This window comes from Lynx canadensis, chromosome A2 (genome assembly GCF_007474595.2).
Source record: "Lynx canadensis isolate LIC74 chromosome A2, mLynCan4.pri.v2, whole genome shotgun sequence".
In the NCBI taxonomy this organism is placed as follows: domain Eukaryota; kingdom Metazoa; phylum Chordata; class Mammalia; order Carnivora; family Felidae; genus Lynx; species Lynx canadensis.
This window is the reverse complement of record NC_044304.2, coordinates 148877957-148897577: the sequence shown is the minus strand read 5'-3', so window position 1 is coordinate 148897577 and position 19621 is coordinate 148877957. Positions and strand designations below refer to the sequence as shown.

Genomic DNA, 19621 nt, shown 5'->3' with positions numbered 1-19621 from the left:
ATGTCTCTTTCAGATGTTAGAAACTCTTGCTCCATAAAATATAAACTGAACATCTTTAGCTGGGATTTCTAGGTGCTCTATGACTCAGCCTCAGCCTACCTGGACAGGGTTCTCACTCATACATGTGTCCCACGTACAGCCTCCTTCCCAACTCATGCAGTCCAGTCCCCCCACTGACACACTCCTTGCCCTCTCCCACCTCTACCTGTGCGGGCACTGCTCCCCCAGACCTCACTTGCTTATTCCTCTGCAACACCGCTTCCATCTTGATGCATTTCCCAACAACTCCGTAATTTCTCCTTTCCTTCAACTCCCCTGGTACTTGGAGTCCATATCACTGGTTTGGCACTTAGCACTATAGCTGTTAAAGCTACAACTTTTGAAATAGAAGATTTCAACCAAAGTGTCCCAGTAGTACTAAAATACCTCGAGTCAAATCATGAACATTGATGCCCAAATGTAGCATAAGAAGTTAATTCTAAGGCTAAAAATGCCTGAAAGGGAGAGGGAATTGAATGGGCAGCCAGGGGTAGAGATAAAGGTAGGAAGAATAACAAAGTGAGAGCCTTCATAAAAGTACAGAGTTGATTCTGGTACTTTCCTCTGCATCCCTTAATATATCACTCAGGAACAGTAAGACTCAGTAAAAAGCAGGAAGAGAAATGAGACAGCCCTTGTAGTTTTCAGAAACTACAATTTTTTTTTTTTTTTTTAAGTTTAAAAGGTAGTTGATATTACCTATGCAAGACTCTGGCTTGGGAAGAGTTAAAGTGTGGGGGTGCGGGTGGTGGGGGGTGGGAGAGGGTTGCCAGCAAGTGATTATTCAAATGAACCACTAAACTTGTTTTTTAAAAATGCTTTTAAATGAACACATTTAATTAAAAGGAAAAAAATAAATAAAGAGGTTGTAACTCATGAGAAGCATTGTGCTAACTTGAGTTTGGTTTCTTTGAGCTGTCTGAACTGAGTGATAGATGTAAGAGTTACCCACTGAGTTATAGTCACCCTGATTACTTTATTGTTAGAAATCTCTACACACTCCACATTTCAACAGTGAGGCAGATCCAGGGGAAACACAGGAAGGGTCACCTGAGCGAGGAGACTGCTGGTCTCCTACTACATCTTTGCTTCTTTTGTGTTACAGACTTTGTGTCTCTTAATACATCCTGATTCTTTCACCAGTGCCAGACCAGTGAGACATCTTTTTTGGTCCCAGGTGATCATATGTCAGTAGTTAGACGATAGCTTTCTGTAGCATCCTTATTGTCATAAACACACACACACACACACACACACACACACGCAGAGGCAGTACTGCATTGATTACATGGTGCACATCATTTTGCGTTTTAACATTTCTGAAATTGGCGGGGGGTGTCTTATAAAGGATGATATATTAGAACTGGTACAATAAGAAGGCAGGGAGCAAGACAGATTCTCACAATGATTGACTAAAGGGAATATTGCTGATCCAATCCAATCCCCTTCTTTTGTAAGTTAAACACACACACACACACACACACACACACACGGTCAGAAGCCAAAATCAATCCTGGAATCCAAACCTCCTGATACAGTTATTGTTCTGTGTTCTAAAATCTCACCAGAGATACTAGAGAACTGACTTGGTGTTACATGTAAACAACAGGAAATCAAAAAAGTTTTGGGATGAGGAAGACATGAAGAAAGCAATTCAGTATCCCATACACATAAAAGACCAGAGACAGAGTCACTTTTGCTCATTATGACAATTCTGAGTGCCCAACACAGTGCCTTGCACATAACAGGCATTTTGCAAATTAATTTACAGGTGAATGTCCTGAGATGAAAATCTGGTAGACATCTAAGCTCTTCACCCACCAAATGTATTAGAATTTCTGGGCTTGAGACCCAACATCTTTTTTTTTTTTTTTTCAACGTTTATTTATTTTTGGGACAGAGAGAGACAGAGCATGAATGGGGGAGGGGCAGAGAGAGAGGGAGACACAGAGTCGGAAACAGGCTCCAGGCTCTGAGCCATCAGCCCAGAGCCCGACGCGGGGCTCGAACTCACGGACCGCGAGATCGTGACCTGGCTGAAGTTGGACGCTTAACCGACTGCGCCACCCAGGCGCCCCATGGGACCCAACATCTTGACTTTTGACAAGCATTCCGTGGCGATTCTCCTGGCCATCAGCGTTTGAGAACCCAAATGTATGAGACAATAACGACCTGCAGTGGAGGCAAAGGAAGGTAAGGAACTCCAGAGAAACAAAAGTTTAAATCTAAAGCACACAGGGCATTAGAGAGAGAAGAGACAGAACTGGGGCAATGGGGGGAAGAAACAAGGGAAGGTTAGTTATAAAGTAAGAGCCATTTGAATATAAATGTACAAACATTACAGAATCAGCTCAGAGGAGCCCTGGGATGAAGGATTAATTCCATTAGTGTGCAAGAGGCCAGGAGTACCATATGAGACATCATTAGGATAATTAAATAATTAACACACATAGGATTAAAATTCCTCTTGGGGGAAATTACAGCGAACAAGAAACACCTAACGTACTTTCACAAATGACTCTTCAAATACCTACAGACAAAGACAGATCTGAACTAAATATGGAGGAAAGTGAAAAGTATCTTGTTACAGTCAGCTAAAACTTATAAAAGATAATCAGAGGTAGCAAATTAATTCGTGCTCCTCAAAGAAGTCAGACAAGAGAAGACAAGCTTTTAAAATCATCAAGGGGAGGAGGGAAGACTAGGAAAAGTGCCGCTAAAAATGGGGTGGGGGACGGAATGAATGAAGTCTAAACCAGCTCAGAAACTGAACTAATTCCTGCTAATATGTCTTTGACAAGAGAAATGAAGAAGATGTATTTGTATAATTAGAGAGAATGAAGACTTTACAAAAATAGCGACTGACAAAAAGCAGATGGGGAACACTTGACAAAACTGAACTCATCCCAGTGAGCCGGCCTGGATGATGGGAAGCTGAGCCTCTTCAGGGAATTCACTCACATACTTGAGGAGTCATTTACAATCATTATGGAAAGATCACAGAAAAATGGGGAAACAGAAGGTTTGAAGGGGAAAGGCTTAGACAGTGAAATATCCTATCAGTCTTAAAATGGTTACAAAGAAAGATTACGGAAGACGTTCATGGTAAAACCAGTGACATTTTCTCCCATGCAGACTGGGAGCTCCATGAGGCCAGAGACATGCATTTCTCTTCACTTTGTGACACCTGCACCAAGTTTGGAGCAATCAGCAAGTGAGCATCCGGTAGCTGAGTGTATATAAAGGCAATGAGCTAGAAAGTGAACGGTACCAAACTTTTCCATTTCTTCTAAGCAGAAAATTGCACCACAGAGGGAGTGATAGCCCATTTTTTCTCTTGTGTATGAAATAATGTAATAAGAAAAGGTAAAATACTTGAACATCTGGTAGCCAATTAAATCATAAACCATAATCAGAATAAAACCATAAATACTCTAGAAACATATAGTAAATTTGAGAAACTATAAAAGAAAAGAAGTACAATATATACCATAAACTGAGCAAATATTCTTAGCACTGTCTTTATAAAGCAATCTTCTTAAGAATTTGGAGAACATACCAAGCTTAAAGAGGAGCCAAAAGTAAGCAGAAATCCTAAAATCAACCGTTACTATGATCCTTACAATTCAATGAATCATGGAAGTGAGTCCCATATACACACATTCCAGCCCAACCCCCATGCAATGCCAAACACCCAACTACTTTTTTGATTAATTTATCCTCAATTTATAAACAAGGCAGACAGGCAAATTTATTTAAGGCAGAGGCTTTCAGGAGGTTGACACTAGCTAATGGGAAAAGATCTCAAACAGTTATAAACAGAAGCAAAAAGACAAAACGCTACATTCCCCACAAGCTACACTAAAAGATGGGGAGACTCCATCTTTGGGTATATCTTTATGTAGAGTGCATTCCATGTGTATAAACTAATAACTACACACTGATTAAGCCAAACTGAAAGCCACTGAACTCAGATAGAGGAAAGGTATGTGACAATTACGAAGGCTGTTTATGGGGGCGCCTGGGTGGCGCAGTCGGTTAAACGTCCGACTTCAGCCAGGTCACGATCTCGCGGTCCGTGAGTTCGAGCCCCGCGTCGGGCTCTGGGCTGATAGCTCAGAGCCTGGAGCCTGTTTCCGATTCTGTGTCTCCTTCTCTCTCTGCCCCTCCCCCGTTCATGCTCTGTCTCTCTCTCTGTCCCAAAAAAAAAAAAAAAAAGAAGGCTGTTTATGTCACAAGTCAGTCCCAGTTGTCTGATCAGGTCCTCTATGGCCTTAGTAAAGGATTAAGCTACCAGACTATCCCTTAAGATATGAGTGATATTGGGCTTTTGACCACATGGAGATGAAGAGGAACAGAAAAGAGTATTGGCCCCGATGACTGAGAAAAGGGGTTTCATCACTGATAAGTCTTTATGCCAAATGAAGAACAAAGGAGAAAACAAACCCAAAGGTAATTTTGTGTGAATAACAACAGCTCTGGCCTACAGAGGCTAGAGTCAAATTCAAGACCTCATTCAGAGGGCCCAGCTCAGGGTGGCTGGATGGGCAAGCACAGAGATACCAAGCTGAGAGAGTAAGAGGAAGTACAAGGAAGGCCAGACCACTCTAGGTTTGACCCGTGGAATATCCAGTTTGTCTGGATGCCAAAAAAAAAAAAAAAAAAAAAAAAAATCTTTCAAAAACAATCAAGCTGATATAAGTGTACCAATCTCTTGAAATAATTGGCAAGAATAAATTCTATCTCCTTAGAACAGGGCATAACACAACGCATGCAAAAAAAGTGCTGATCAAAAAAAAAAAAGTTCAAACACCCTATACCACCTCTAGGAATAAAAGACTGACAGGAACAAACTAAGAGATTGTTTCTGTACCTTCACTATTGTGAATAATGCTGCAACCAAAGTGTCCATCAACAAATGAATGGATAATGAAGATGTATATATACACATACATACACCTACACACACAGTGGAATATCATTCAACCAGGAGAAAAAAATTTAGGAGCAAATTAGAAAAAAAAAAGCTAACCAAGTTAGGACTTGACCCCAAGGCAAGGAAAAAAACCCAAGTGCTTCAGTGTTGAAAGAAGCAAGTTTATTTAGTCACTTACTCAGTGAACACAATCTAGGTAGGAGAAGAAGCAATGACAGAAACTTACCTAATTCAGATACTTTCGGAAATTAACAAATTACTAAATATAATGGAGCATTTTTTCCCCAAAACTCGATGTCCATGGCACGTCTGAAACCGGAATAACAGAAGTACAGGTGCAGCTGACTAGGAGAGAACGTTCCACAACACACGTGTTTTAAGTGTCATTTGATTGTTATTGTTAGCACAACTGACACCTAATTTATCTGGTAACCTGAACCGCTCAGAACTTAAAGAACAGGAAAGAAAAGGAGACCTCTCCAGAGCCAAAATTTACTCATGTTACAAAATCCACAGCGAAGAGCTGGAGCACTTGATGCCAGGGAGAGTTCTCCTGATTAGGTATTCTGCACGCAATTCTAGGGACCTTGGTTCCTGCCTTCGGAGCTCATACCAGAGTAGTTGGGCGGCTTGGAGAAGGCAAGAGGAGCTTGTCTGAAACAGACATGATAAACTTCTAGATAGGATAACCTACCACCACACGGCAAGGAGAAAAAGACAGATGGCCTGAAAAACAGACAAGAGAGACAGAAAGAAATGGAAGGCTGGGGCGGGTTCAAAATGCAGGCAACACGGTATGAGCCTCTGGAGGGGATGAGGGGACCTCTGACACACCACCATACATTCAATAAAGGGTAGCAGTGCAGAGTTGAAAGGAAGCATCAGTGAACCAGGGTCAACATGACGGCCCTTCAAATCATCAGGATAAGTCTCAATGTGGTCGGGATTTTTGTGGCACAAAGATCTGAAAGAGTTCAGAGCACATGTGCCATTTTGGCATATTTTCAGTTAAAGGCACTTGAAAAACAGCAAGTACAAGAAAAACACTCTGACTTTCCTTCTTAAGAGCAGGAGATGAAATTCCTCTATGAAAGATATCCTCTCTAGACCAGAGGGAAAGTGACATTCTTATCGTCAAGGACAAGAATTTGGGAGGGAAAGAACTGTACAAACAGGTCTTGTTAAAATAATTCTCATCTCCTTTAGCCTCCTCACATAGCTCAGTCACTTCCATGGTTGCCTCTCTTTGTTCAACCTAACAGAACAAAGCAAGTAGGGTTCACTATGTCTTTGAGTCTTTCTTGATGAGGGGCCCGTGTCACATAAAAGTGACATTAAATACAGTTGTATGCCTTTCTCCTCTTAAACATCGTTGTCGATGTTCAAACCCAGCCGGGACCTGAAGCGGGGGAAGGAAAACTTTTCCACCCCTTCATACCTAATTCAAGAACTATATTTTATAAACTTTTCCACTTAAAAACGTTAGAATACAACCTTTGGTACTTAAAGAAATGAGATTTTTGCTTTCTAAAATATAAAAATAGAGCTATATTGAAAATCCGATCCCTAGACAGTGCAAAAGAAACTGAACATTATCAATCTTCCTTTTGGAGAAAATGTGATACAACAGTTAGGAGTTTACTTACAATAAAGCAATCAGTCCCCATCAGAACTGTGGTTGCCATTTAAGAAAAAAAGCAGCAAGGATAAAGCTTTAATTACAAAAACAAAGAGCCATATGGATTTGGCTATTATGACAGCACAATCCTGAGGTCTGTGAAATACAACTCATTTCAGTCCTGGCACACAAGCCTTAAAAAACGGTTAGACAAGCTCAAAGTATCAGTGTATCAATGGCGCGCTGGGTTTCTGATTTTTTTTCTGCACTGAATTAAAAGTTAATAAATGTCGCAGGCAGTTCCTCTGCATTCCTTAATCAGCAACCCCCAAACTCTAGGAAATAAAAGCAGCCCCTACCATCACTTTACAGTCTGGAGGGATAGCAAAATGACATGGTGGGGGAGCTTTGAAGTTTGTTAATAATAGAAAGAGAAATATACCATGAATGCCAGAGGGGGGAGCTCAGAGCAAAGGGAATGATCAGGTTTACAAGGGCCAGAGAGAAATTCTGAAAACCTTCTGAGGTTTCTCACAATATCCTTTTTTCTCTTTTTTCAGGGCTCTCTTTTGAAAGATGGGTTCCAATACCCTTTGAAATAAACAATCTCCCTCCCCCCATTTTTTTCCTAGGTAGAGGGAAAATAAATAAAAGTCCTGCCAAGGGAAACCAGTTTAAACAATGGGCAGGTGTCTGAAACCTCTGCTTTAGGGAAGTCTCCTGCACACAGCCTCCCCTCTCTAATCAGTTTTGTTTGCAAATGAACCTGCACAGAAGGATTGGCATCTAATGATGCTGGAGGCACAGTGAAGGAATTAGCCCAAGATAATCATTATTTTAAAGAGGTGTTTGGCCTCCTCCACATTCCTTTATATGTTTACTTCTACAGACAAAATGGAATTTTAATAGGCTCTTTCCATAATTAAAGAGACTATCTTTGTGTATTCACTGCCCTTTCAGCACGAAGAAAATGCAATGACTTTACCAAAGAAAGGAGCCACTGGCCATTATCCTCTCCCAGAAACAACTTCCAAGTACAGATAGGCTTGCAGAGATAGCGAGGGTCAACCAAGCGCCCTTCCTCTTCCAGATCGAAATTGTTAGCATTCATTTTTAAGTGGGCTTTCAATCCTGAACGATTTTGTCAGTGACCAGAGACACAAAATTGGCTTTAAAATAGGAACAACCAATAAAGTTTTTGATCCTATAGGGAAAGTTAAGGCTCCCAAATCAGTACATACAGAAAATCTTTATAAGGAACCTGCATCTCTTTGTATCTGTTAGCTACTGCCACAAGAATACTGAGTAACAAATTCAACAATGTACAACAATAAGCATTTCCTTCTCCAACAATATATATGCTGGCTATCTGGGATTTGGCAAAAGACCAAATCCAAAAGCACATTTCAAGCCTTTGCTAGTGGCATTATCTGCTAACTCCACTGGTCACAGTAGGTGACATGTCTGAGCCCATGATCAATGGAAGGAGGAAGTATACCTCTCTCATAGAGAAAGGCAGGGGGTGGGGGAGGGGGGCTGGATAGTTTTAGGGAATGACAATTTGCTGAACAATAACCCAATCTATTGCATCCTCAGATGCAGGCTGCTACAGTTTTTTGTTGTTGTTTATGCACACCTGGTATCCTGCTATTGTCTACTCACTACATCATCTTGGTGAAAGAGACCTCGATTTATAAGCTTGTCATTTAGAGGATCATTAGAAAATAAGAATGGGGGTGGGGGAACCTTTGGAATTGAATTATAATGTATTTCTGAGTACAAATGGACACAATTAGGAAGTTTATTGTTAGCACCTCGGTAATCTGTTAACTAATAAATTGTCTACCTTACATCAGCATCAACAATCTTTTATACAATATGAGCTTTACAAAGAAATAGCCTTCTAGGCAGCAAAATGACAAAGAACCGAGATGGTAGAAAAGATCATGCCAAGATGTAAGCGATAGGAGTAGCACTGGCAGAAACTAGAAAAGATGAACAAATCTTACAGTAAATAACATTATAAAATAATTTTAAAAGGCTCTGGTTATCTACACACATTTAAGAGTTAAATGTATGGCAACTACGTAACCAGTTAAATTCTAGTGGGAACACAATGTGGGATGGAGACAGACTGGTGTGTGTGTGTGTGTGTGTGTGCGTGCGCACGCACGCGTGTATGTGTTGAATGTATGTATGTATGCATGCACGGACATATAACAAAACTTGATGAAGACAGGACAAAGAACCCCAGGTTCAGACTCCACTAACAACTACCGAATGCCTACTGTGTGTCCCATACGGTATCTCACAAAATACAAAAGTTACATTGTGAGGAATTACTATTATCCGTGTTTTATACATACTTAAAGTTCTGTGATTTAAATAAGATTATTCAACAAGTTAGTCATAGAGCCAGAATTTGAAGATAAATCTTCTCAACAAAAGTGTGTTTTTCCCCTCTACCACCCCATGCTAATCCCTAAAAATGCCTTTATTTTTTACCTTAACCAAAAAGCAGATTCTTTTTATATTTTCCCGACCTCCATGCCAACACTACATGAATGGAATAAACCAGAAACACAATTATTACCTTAACAGCCTTATAATCCTCCCCAGGAGATGTCCCACAGCTATTGACAAACATAAGCAGAGTTGAGGAATCTGTTAAACCTCTTACTCTAATATCAAGTATCAATCAGCTGGTGACAAGTTACAAAAAGAAGAATCTCAATACTTCCAAGTAACATCTTCCTATTCTGCTTCCTGGAATGAGTTTTAACTGAAGTAATTGAACTGTTTCCCATAAAGCCTTATAAAATAAAGACTTGGTCAAAAGGAAGTGAAATATATATTCTTTGTGTTCAAAGGCTCTAGATTTCTACCTACAGTCTATAGCTTTCGCACAGTGATTCTCAACTTCATTAAGGGTCCAGTCTATAAACCTATCCTTCATGGTGCACAACTCCACTTAACATGCAAATGTGGCTCCAAGAACACTGTCTCAGATACAGGGTAATCTACGCTTACTTACGCTATGCTACATTTAATTTATACATATATTACTCTGAAGAGCAGAGTAGGGAGGAAAGACGGATAAAATGGATTCCTCTATCCACAAGGGTGATTAGGAAAGAAAAGAATACTAGTAAATAGATAGCAAACGTCCATTAACTTGCCTCACTTTTAGATAATTAGTTGTGAATTTTTTAAAGCAAGTGACTCACAAGGGAGGGTACAAATTTATTGTCTTCCACAATCTAATAATCTTGGCAGCTATGAAAGTTATCTATTTATTGATGGGCAACTGTAATTTATCTTCCCTAGGTAAAATGCAGTTATTTAAATGTTTTTCTCCTTTTATGAATGCTGGCCTCAGCAGTAAACATGTAAATGACTTCACAAGAACAAAAACACTCATTAAATGTCAATAAAGCCCCAAAGTAAAGCTATAAACTGTCAGAAAATGCTATACAAGGTCAGCAATGGACCACCACGCTTGGAAAGAGAACTGAATTCAAAAGGATTGTGATGCTAAGAGCTGGGCAAGGAAATCAGGACCAGGATTCCTGCTACTGCTCTGCCATGAAGTTTCTGTGTGACCATTAGAAAGCCACCTGATTTCTTTGGGCATAATTTCTCTCATTAAAATACAGAGGAGTTGGATTCTACTCATTTATTCAAAAACAGTTACTGAGCAGCTACTATTTTATAGCACTGATCTAGATGGAGTGGATACAGCAGTGAACCAAAGAGACACGGACCTTCCATTCCAGTGGGAAGACGGAGCCATCAAAAACCCTCCAGCTCCAAAGTTCTATGACCACTCAAAGCTTCAGGTAGTAACTCATTCCAGTACACATGATGTTCCAAAACGCAGGAAACAAATGGTAAGCTTTTTAACTGTACTCCACTTACATTTCAAATAATATGCCCAGTATGGTGGGAATACAAAATGGTGCAGCCAATTTGGCAAACAGCTTGGCAGTTCCTCAAAAAGTCAAACAGAGTTACCATATGACCTTCAAAATTCCATTCCTAGGTCTATTCAAACTGTGAATATATCTTCGCACAAAAACTTGTACGTGAATGTTCACAGCAGCATTATTCATAACAGCCAAAAGTAGAAACGATCCAGATATCCACCAGCTTATGAATGGATAAATCAAATGTCCACACAATGGAATATTAGATAATAAAAGGGAACGGTATACTGATACATGTCAGAAAATGGATGAACCTTAAAAACAATGTGCTAAGTACAAGACGCTAGTCGCAAAAGGTATATATATATACCTTTAGTCGCAAAAGTAGATATACTGCATACTCCATTTATATGAAATGTTCAAAATACATAAAGCCACAGAGAGAAAGTAGACTGATGGCTGCCAAAACGCTGAGGAGGAGGAAGAATGGCAGTGAGCTGCTCGGGATGACTTCCTGCCAATGACCAAGTTCCTTTCTGGGGTGATGACCATGTTCTGAAACTAGATAATGATGAAGAAGGCGCAACCTTGTGAACATACCAAAAACTATTGAACTGTGTGCTTCAAAATGATTAATTTTATGGTATGTGGATTATATCTCAATTTTTAAATCTTGAAAAATAAAACAATTATGGAAAAATATTGGCCCCAATATGTAATAGCATCACTTCCCTTTAGCAAATCTTAGAAAATGGTACATTGGAATACAAAGTAGAGGATTTGCTAGTGAAATATTTACAATACTCAGATTAAGATTTCAAAGTAAATTTTACACTTGGTTCATTATTTTAGGTCCAGGGCAAACACTGTTAAAGTCAATTAAAAGATATGAAAAGCCATGTTTCTATCAATTCTTTCTCTAATATTCTATTATAAGATTTCATTGTTCTAGTACGCTTGCACCTACTAAATCAATATACTCCCTATTTCTCCTTCCTCATTGTTCTTCTAACCCATGTTATTAATTACCTCAATCCCTATTCTCAAATCATATCTCTCTTGGTTAATACTTTCCCTGCCTCTCCAGGCTTTCTAAGGCATCAATATTTCTACCATCCCCCTTTAATTGGCTTTTGACTCACAACAAATTAGTATTCTTAGATACATACATCTGCATAACGTTCATAAGGCATCTTTTGATTAGTGCAAAAGAACAAGAGATAAAACACAAAAATGAAAAAGTGATGATACTCACTGCAAGCAATTTTACCAAAATTAACTTTAAGTCCTGATATAACCCAAATCAGAACTAAACATACACAGTAAGCACCAATAAATGCGGGTGGAATAAGCAAAGAGGAGTAACAGGAAAATACACTGATGTAGAAATTGGCTGAAGAAAGCTCAAAATCGGTAAAGAAGTCTTCGAGCCACAATTATTGAATCAGTTTCCTAATTTATAAATTCTACAGCAGCAAATTCTGAACATTAAGTTTATGCATACTTAGCCAAACGTAAAGAAGCTCCAGGGATTTTTACATGAATTATAGGAGGGCCTGCATTATACAATAAAATATTAGCATAGAGTGATGGCCACTTGTTCTGAGATTGCATCTTCCTGATCACTCTCTAGCATGTGCTCCAGTTCCTGGCACTGGAATGGCATTCCTGGCTGCTGGAATGACAAATGGCACTGAGGTGTCCATGAAGAACAAAGTCAAGGGGAAAGAAATGTTAGTAATCCTCTGTGAAGCCCAAGAAGGAAAGAACTCCCTACAGCTCCATTTGGTTGGGCCTGACCAGAAACTAACCTGGGGTTGAGAAATTCACATTCTACTACACAAGACTGCAGACAGGGTAGCTACTCCTCACATCAGACCAAGTGAATAAAATTGGAAATTTTTAAATCAGGACATTCTCTATGCTGAGGTTTAATAATCCGTAGACATACACATCACTGTCAAGTGTGATCCAGCAATTCTGAGAGCTGAATTTTAAGCTTCCATTAGGCTGCAGCACTTTTAGCATGATCCTATCAGTCATAAGTTGAGAAGTTAAATACCCTATTTCTCAAACTCTTGAAAGCACCACAGACTGAAAGCAAATAATTTGCAAACACAAGGTAGTTATGTCTCTCATCCTTTTCTATAATAAAAAAATTGATTCTATCCTCAAAATCTACCAATTGATTTTTCTCCTCCCTTTAATCAGGATTATTAATATTATCAGCAGAATTTCTCTATGTGGGAACCTCAATCTGAAAGGAGGAATAGCAGCACAGGGGATCCCCAAGGGGCGTGTGTGTGTGTGTGTGTGTGTGTGTGTGTGTGTGTGTGTGTACTGCCCTCACTCCTCACTCCCACTGTCCAGAAACACAGTAAGAAAATTTTTGGCCACCCCAGCCTTCTGAATTTTAATCTGCACCATGGTAATGCATGGAAAGGATAGGAAAGAGAGTCCCCAAAGGCAAGATGTTAATTTACAGAGTTCAGTGGTTCAACCTTCCTAGGCCACCCCCATGCTTTCCAGCACCCCAATGCACATGTAACCACTAGATGGCAAAATCAGGTTGGAGAGTAACAGGTACAAACTAATCCAAGATACAAAATGCTCTGTTTTCCTTTCAGACTTGATGTTAAAATTCCTCCTCTACCAAAAATTAAAGCAAAAGTCTACTTCCATTCTCCTTCCTGTTCTGTGAATATATAATTAATCACAGTGTTTGGCATGCCGTAAGATAATAGTTTCTAAATTATATCAAGATGCCAGGGTTGTTGATGAAAATGCACAGAGGTGAGTGAAATGCCTGAGATTTAGCATATAGAGAGCAAACAAAACAGTAATCTTGGGGAGGTATGTATCACCCTATCGAGGGACACATTCAGTGGATAAACTCAGCCTGGAAAGTTGGACAGAAAACCAACCCCTCCTTACCCCAACCAAAATGCTGCCTAGCTTATGAGGCATCTGATACGCAGTACAAGTTAATGACCCACAAGAACTGATCATCTTGAAAGAATAAAAGAACTCATCCAATCACCTCTCAAGTACCTAAGGAGCATACACCTCCAGGAGCGTGAAGAGTGACAGCAGAACGCACAGGTTTCTTGACAGTGTGTGAAGTCCTATGTAGACTTCAGAGCCATCTTTTCAAAATGAACCCAATCACTCATTAGCACAAAAGCCAGCGATCCACACCATGGGTCGCACTGTCAATATAAACTGCTCAATTCCCTGTGCTGCCTTAAGAGAGGAAACGTCTGAAGTTCACCAAGAAGCTGACATCAAAAGGTGTTCATGAAAACGATCAACAAAAGGTCAATCTGGACTGCACCACACGAGTGACAATATTCAATAATCAGAACTTCTGTTACGGAAGCATGTTGATGATGACATTCATTTAAGGCAAAAAGGCCCCGCATACAAGTAACAGTTCTTTCTTCACCATGTTTACATAAATACTGTCTTTAGAACTGCCCTTGGCAAGGCAATGATAGCAAGACAAAGCAACAGTTTTCACAATTTCAAGAAAGTATTTCTGAAACAAAGGCAAAGGAACCAAGTATTTACCATTTTCCACAGGAAAATTAGCAGAAAATTGAGTCATGTAAATAAACTTGCCATAAACATCCAACAGATACTATTATTATCCCACACTTCGTGAGCAACAGTTATTTGCATGTAATTAATTTGCTTATTTCTGGCGCCTCAGACAATATAATATGTTTATCAGCTTGATTTCTAAACAATAAGTGTTTAACTCTTCCTTTTATATTTATAAGAAAATATTTATCTTGCTCTTTCCTTGACAGATTCTGAGCCATCTGCAGATATAACACACAGAGCTGTTTCTGTGGTGACAGCAGACACAACCCCAACTGGGGCGTGATGTCATCAACTTTAGGGTGAACAGAGAATTAGCCAAGGCTGAATTCAGTAACACCTCTACTATCCAGGTAAGCACGTTGATCAGTGACACAATCTGTGCCGAAAGCATCCTTGCCAGAGACAGAGAAAACATCTCAGGGGTAGGATGGAGGCAATCAGCACCAAACCCAACTTCTAAATCCTGTGGCTCCCTTCAAAGGGCAACTCCCTGCCACCTTCCCCCACATCCCCTGCAGCTTTTGTGGCTGCGGCTGACTGACTGTCTCAGGGCCTCGCCCTACAGACCTGTAACTGTGATCCACGGGGCACATCCCCTCCCCCAGACAGCACTCTCTCCTGAGCTCTGGCCCTGAGAAAAGAGTCTGCTTGCTGGCACCACTGACTTAGTTTGTGGCTGGGACAATGGCCCTAACCTTGTCTATGCGCTGGCCGACCTAGTCGGGGCTTTGTCCACAGAAGATTGTGGTACTCATTCGCCAAGTCATGGGTTAAAGATTATTAAAGCCCCACATACTGATCTCTCTCTCTTATTCTTCTTTCCTTGCTTTAGTTTCTCTCTGATAGAATATGAGAAATTAGACTTAACTGATCATATTTTTATGGATTTACCAGCCATATTTGTAGTGCTATATCTCACAGCAAGTATACAATATTCTAAGAGACTAAAAATGTTGTGCGTAAGTATTTCTGGCATATCTTTGTATGAGTAATACTTGTAGAGTACAGGGTTATGTGAATAAATAACAAATATGCACTCATTCAATCAACAATTAGTGAGGGCTTACCATGTCCAAGAACAGTGCCAGGTACAGGACACATATTGACAATGAGATAATTACATGGTTCTCATTTTTTATGAGCTTGAAAGGGAAGAGGGAAGAACCTGACAAATGTGTAACATGCACACACAGACACACAATTCCCAAATGAGCGAAGTGATATGACATAAGATAAAGAACACTATGAGGGAACTACACGTGCCTTAAAGAAGGCAAGAAAAAAAGGCGGGAGAGAATACCTTAAGCCAGGATTAATGTTACCTGTGGTTTCACTCCTTTGTTTTATAAAGTCTCCAGAACAATTCTAGAATTAATCTCTAGAAGGAGTCTCACTTCAAAGAAAATCACTGAGCTCATCCTTGGGTTACTCCATTAACTCTATTACTTACCCTAATGATATTTTCAAAATTAAGACTCATTACAGTAATTCCTTTCTTCTCTAAAAAATATAAGCATTTCCCACAATTTCTTTAGTAAGATAAAGCTTCACATCCTTCTCTAAAATTCTAACCACAGATTTTTTTTCTATTATTGAAAAGAATGAGATTCCTAGATTTTTTAATTGCTCCACAAATCCCCAAGGGATTTTCCACCGATGCCCATTTCAATCAGCTCTAAGTTGAATGTCGTTCCGAACTGGGTCATTTTGAAAAGCTGCCACGAGCCAGTAAAACATATAACCTATATAACCTCCACGTTAGGAAAGTGTGGTTCTAAAATCAGTCCTATGCAGTTTGACCACAATTTCCCTGGCTTCCATCTAATTTCAGCACCCGTTATGTAACGCAAGCTATAGAGAACACAGAAATCTCCGAGTAGGTCCTCTTTTTTATTACGCAATGCAAGCTATATAAATACCCTTTTCGTTACATAACACGAGCTATAGGGAACACAGAACTCTTGTACGGACTATCCTTTTTAGTATACAATGCAAGCTGTGTAAGCACCCTTTTTGTACGCAGTGCTGCTTATAGGAAACACAGAACTCTAAGAGCAAGCTTAAACACAGAAATGTTCAAATCATCCTCAGGTAAGGGAGACCTAAGTCATCTCAGGAGAGCAAATAACTTCACTGAGCAAGTTTAAAAAAAAATAAATTTCAGACCAGAACTTCTGTTTGGTCTTGTTTCCAGTTTTAGCTTCATCACTGTAACTTCCTCCACTTACTTTAATCAAGAAAGGCGTACGTGGCCATCCTACGGGGCCTGCTTGCAGTGCTCAGAGGAACAGACAAAAATGATAGATCCAGAAGCATCAGTCAGGACCCTAGCACCAAGTCAGGGACAAAACGGTTTAGTGGAAAAAAAAAAAAAAAACAAACAAGAAGAAAGGAAGGAAGGAAGGAAGGAAGGAAGGAAGGAAGAAAGAGAGAGAGAGAGAGAGAGAGAGAGAGAGAGAGAGAAAGAAAGAAAGAAAGAAAGAAAGAAAGAAAGAAAGAAAGAAAGAAAGAAAGAAAGAAAGAAAGGTTTAAATGGCTTTAAGTAATGCTATCAAGCAGAAGATCAAGATTGCCTCACAGGAGCTGCACATAGGACTTATTTCTTTCTTCTGCCCAATATTATACGTGGTCAATTAGATGTCCATCTGCCTCAAGAAATTAAAAATTGCTTGAGGGCAAGGATCATATTTCTTGGTCTCACATTTCTAAAACGCCCTGGAAAAAAAAAATACTCAATAAAGAATATAATTGGCCTTTACAAACAAATTATGTAGGGAAGAAAAAGAGGTGAGTAGTTAGGGGATAAAAAAGAAATTTTAAGTACCATTCTCATTGGCCTTCGCATCAGCTCTCTAGTTGAAAGTAACAGAAAACTCGAAATAGCTTAAATAAAAAAGGGAATTTATATATGAATTTAGAGGGCTATTATGCAACTCAAAGGCAAAAGTGTAGCCAGAACCAAGAAAAGCAGGCGGGAAATGGGAAGCAGACAAGATCCCTCTCTCGCCATTATTCTGCAGATCTAATTTCCCTCTAGGCTCTGCGACAAGCTTTCTCTACTGCCCCATGTAACAGAAGGCAGTTGCACTAAAGCCTCCTTGGTTTCTAATCTCCTCACATTAGATAAGCCAGGCCAGAACTGTCATCTTTTGGTCCCAAATTCAAATTGCAAGAGGAAAATCTGTGTGGCCCTGTTTGGTTCTGGCATCCATCCCCGCTCAGACAGACTGCGGTCAGACGGGCACGAACAAGGCACAATCATGACTTTTAGGGGCCTGTTTCTACGGGAAGAGGGTAGCACTAGGAATCAGGCATGTACAACCGAACAAGTCCACTGAAACGTTACATAAGGCTTTACAGCTTGCCAACAACGGTCATATTCTTTAATTCATTCAATTCACACCGTAACCCTCCAAGAAGGAATGCTAGAACTCACAAGAAAACAGAGGCAGAGGATAGTTCAAGGACTTCCCCAGGGTTTCTCAACTATTAGGGCAGAGGAAAAAAACCCATATCCGATACTTCCCACCAACAAAATGAACAGTGAAGGTGAAAAGAGCAACGTTTTTTCAAAAAGCCAAAGTTAGGAACTTACAAACTCTGAAAGAAACGTCGGGCAACATCACACAAGGGAAAAACACTGTACTTAATTGGAGGTGGTGGGGGAGGTGGGGGTTGTTAGCAGGGGCGATAGGAGATACAACAAATTCCCTGGTGTGCAGAAGTCTTTACACAGATTATCTTCAAGTCATAAAACGGTTTACCTAAGCCAAGCCCCAAGAATCTTCTTCTCCCTCCATGAAACTCTTTTGGCATCTACCACCTTTTAACACTGCTTCTTAGCATGCAATCACCTAGGGACTGTAGTTAAAATGCAGATAATGATTTAGTAGGTGCCACAGACAGACTTTAAGATGGCCATCATGAGGGGCGCCTGGGTGGCGCAGTCGGTTAAGCGTCCGACTTCAGCCAGGTCACGATCTCGCGGTCCGTGAGTTCGAGCCCCGCGTCAGGCTCTGGGCTGATGGCTCGGAGCCTGGAGCCTGTTTCTGATTCTGTGTCTCCCTCTCTCTCTGCCCCTCCCCCGTTCATGCTCTGTCTCTCTCTGTCCCAAAAATAAATAAACGTTGAAAAAAAAAAATTTAAAAAAAAAAAAAAAAAAAAAAAAAAAAAAAAAAAAGATGGCCATCATGATCCCCACTTCCTGGTGTCCGCACCTCTGTGTAATTCCCTCCCCGTGGGCCTGGAGAGGGACTTGTGACTTGCAGCATACAGCAAAGATGACAGGATGTCATATCATGTTATGTAAGACGTTGTCTTGCTAGTAAACTCTTTCTCTCTCTCTCCCCACTACCCTCACCACTAGTCAGTCTCCACAGTTAGCTGGCTTTGAAGAAGCAAGCTCCCAGGAATCAAGGAGCAGCAAGGAAATGAATTCAGACACCAATCGAGGAAGCCTGGAAGCAAATTCTTTCCCAGTCGAACCTAGGAGGCTCACCTAGACTGCAGCCTGGTGACAGACCCTGATGAAGAGGAACCAGCTAAGCTGCCCAGACTCCTGACCCACAGAAGCTGTGAAGTCATAAACGTGTGCGCCGTTTTATGTCAGTAAGTTTTCGGTAATATACAAGGCAACCATGAAAACTAATAGAGCAGGTCTAGCTGGGGGACTGAGAGAAACCCACTTGGAACAGCACGAGGCATGTGACACCAACGTTTGCTGCCTGCCCGTTTGGGCTCAGCTTTCAAGTTGCTCTGGTCCCCATCAGACTACAATCTCCTTATAACACAAAGCATTATATTCCATGGCTCCCAGGACAGTCCTCAATAAATACCTGAGTGTTGGCTTTCTTCGTGTCATTGTTACCGTCCTCGTCTCACTTCCACCAGATTTCGGTTTATCCCTTTAATTCAGCTTCACATCAAAACATCACACACAGGTGGTAAATTTCTTTACTGTTGGTTCTCAAAAATTACTTCTTCATTCTTTCAAGGATGAGTGCTAACTTGGAGGGTTGGAGAATTTCAAACTTACATCTGTAAAGAAGCCCTTACTCTGTTTGCTGCCCTGTGCTTCCTTTCCTTCTCTTCCTTGATATTTTCCTGGTCATACTGACCATATGTCAGCTCATCTGCCCCTGTACCGTTCTGTTATTCCATAAGCACCAACAGTCTCACGAGATGATTCATCTGATGTCCCTCAGATTGAAACCACCTTGTTATTTTCTTGAAATCACTTTTCCGCCCTACCCTCTTCAACTCCACCCAGATACCTGCTACTTGAAATAACACTGATATTCAGAGGAGTCCGCTGTATAACTCCCTCGGATTCACTCATACCAGAAAGATCACACTGAACCATTTAATCACTTCTAAATACGGCCAAGGATGACCTTTTCCTAACGTTGAAAATATCAGTTGTCCTTACAATATTTCCCCATAAATGTCCGTTTCTTTTCATTTTTAATTTAAATTCTAAAAGCTTATCATGTCTGA

General features: G+C 40.3%; 1 protein-coding gene across 2 annotated transcripts in view; it reads right to left on the bottom strand.

The window, feature by feature from the left end:
* The window catches only part of EXOC4 (exocyst complex component 4), a 754543-nt gene that overhangs the window by 588840 nt on the left and 146082 nt on the right, over nucleotides 1-19621 (bottom strand). The window lies entirely within an intron of this gene.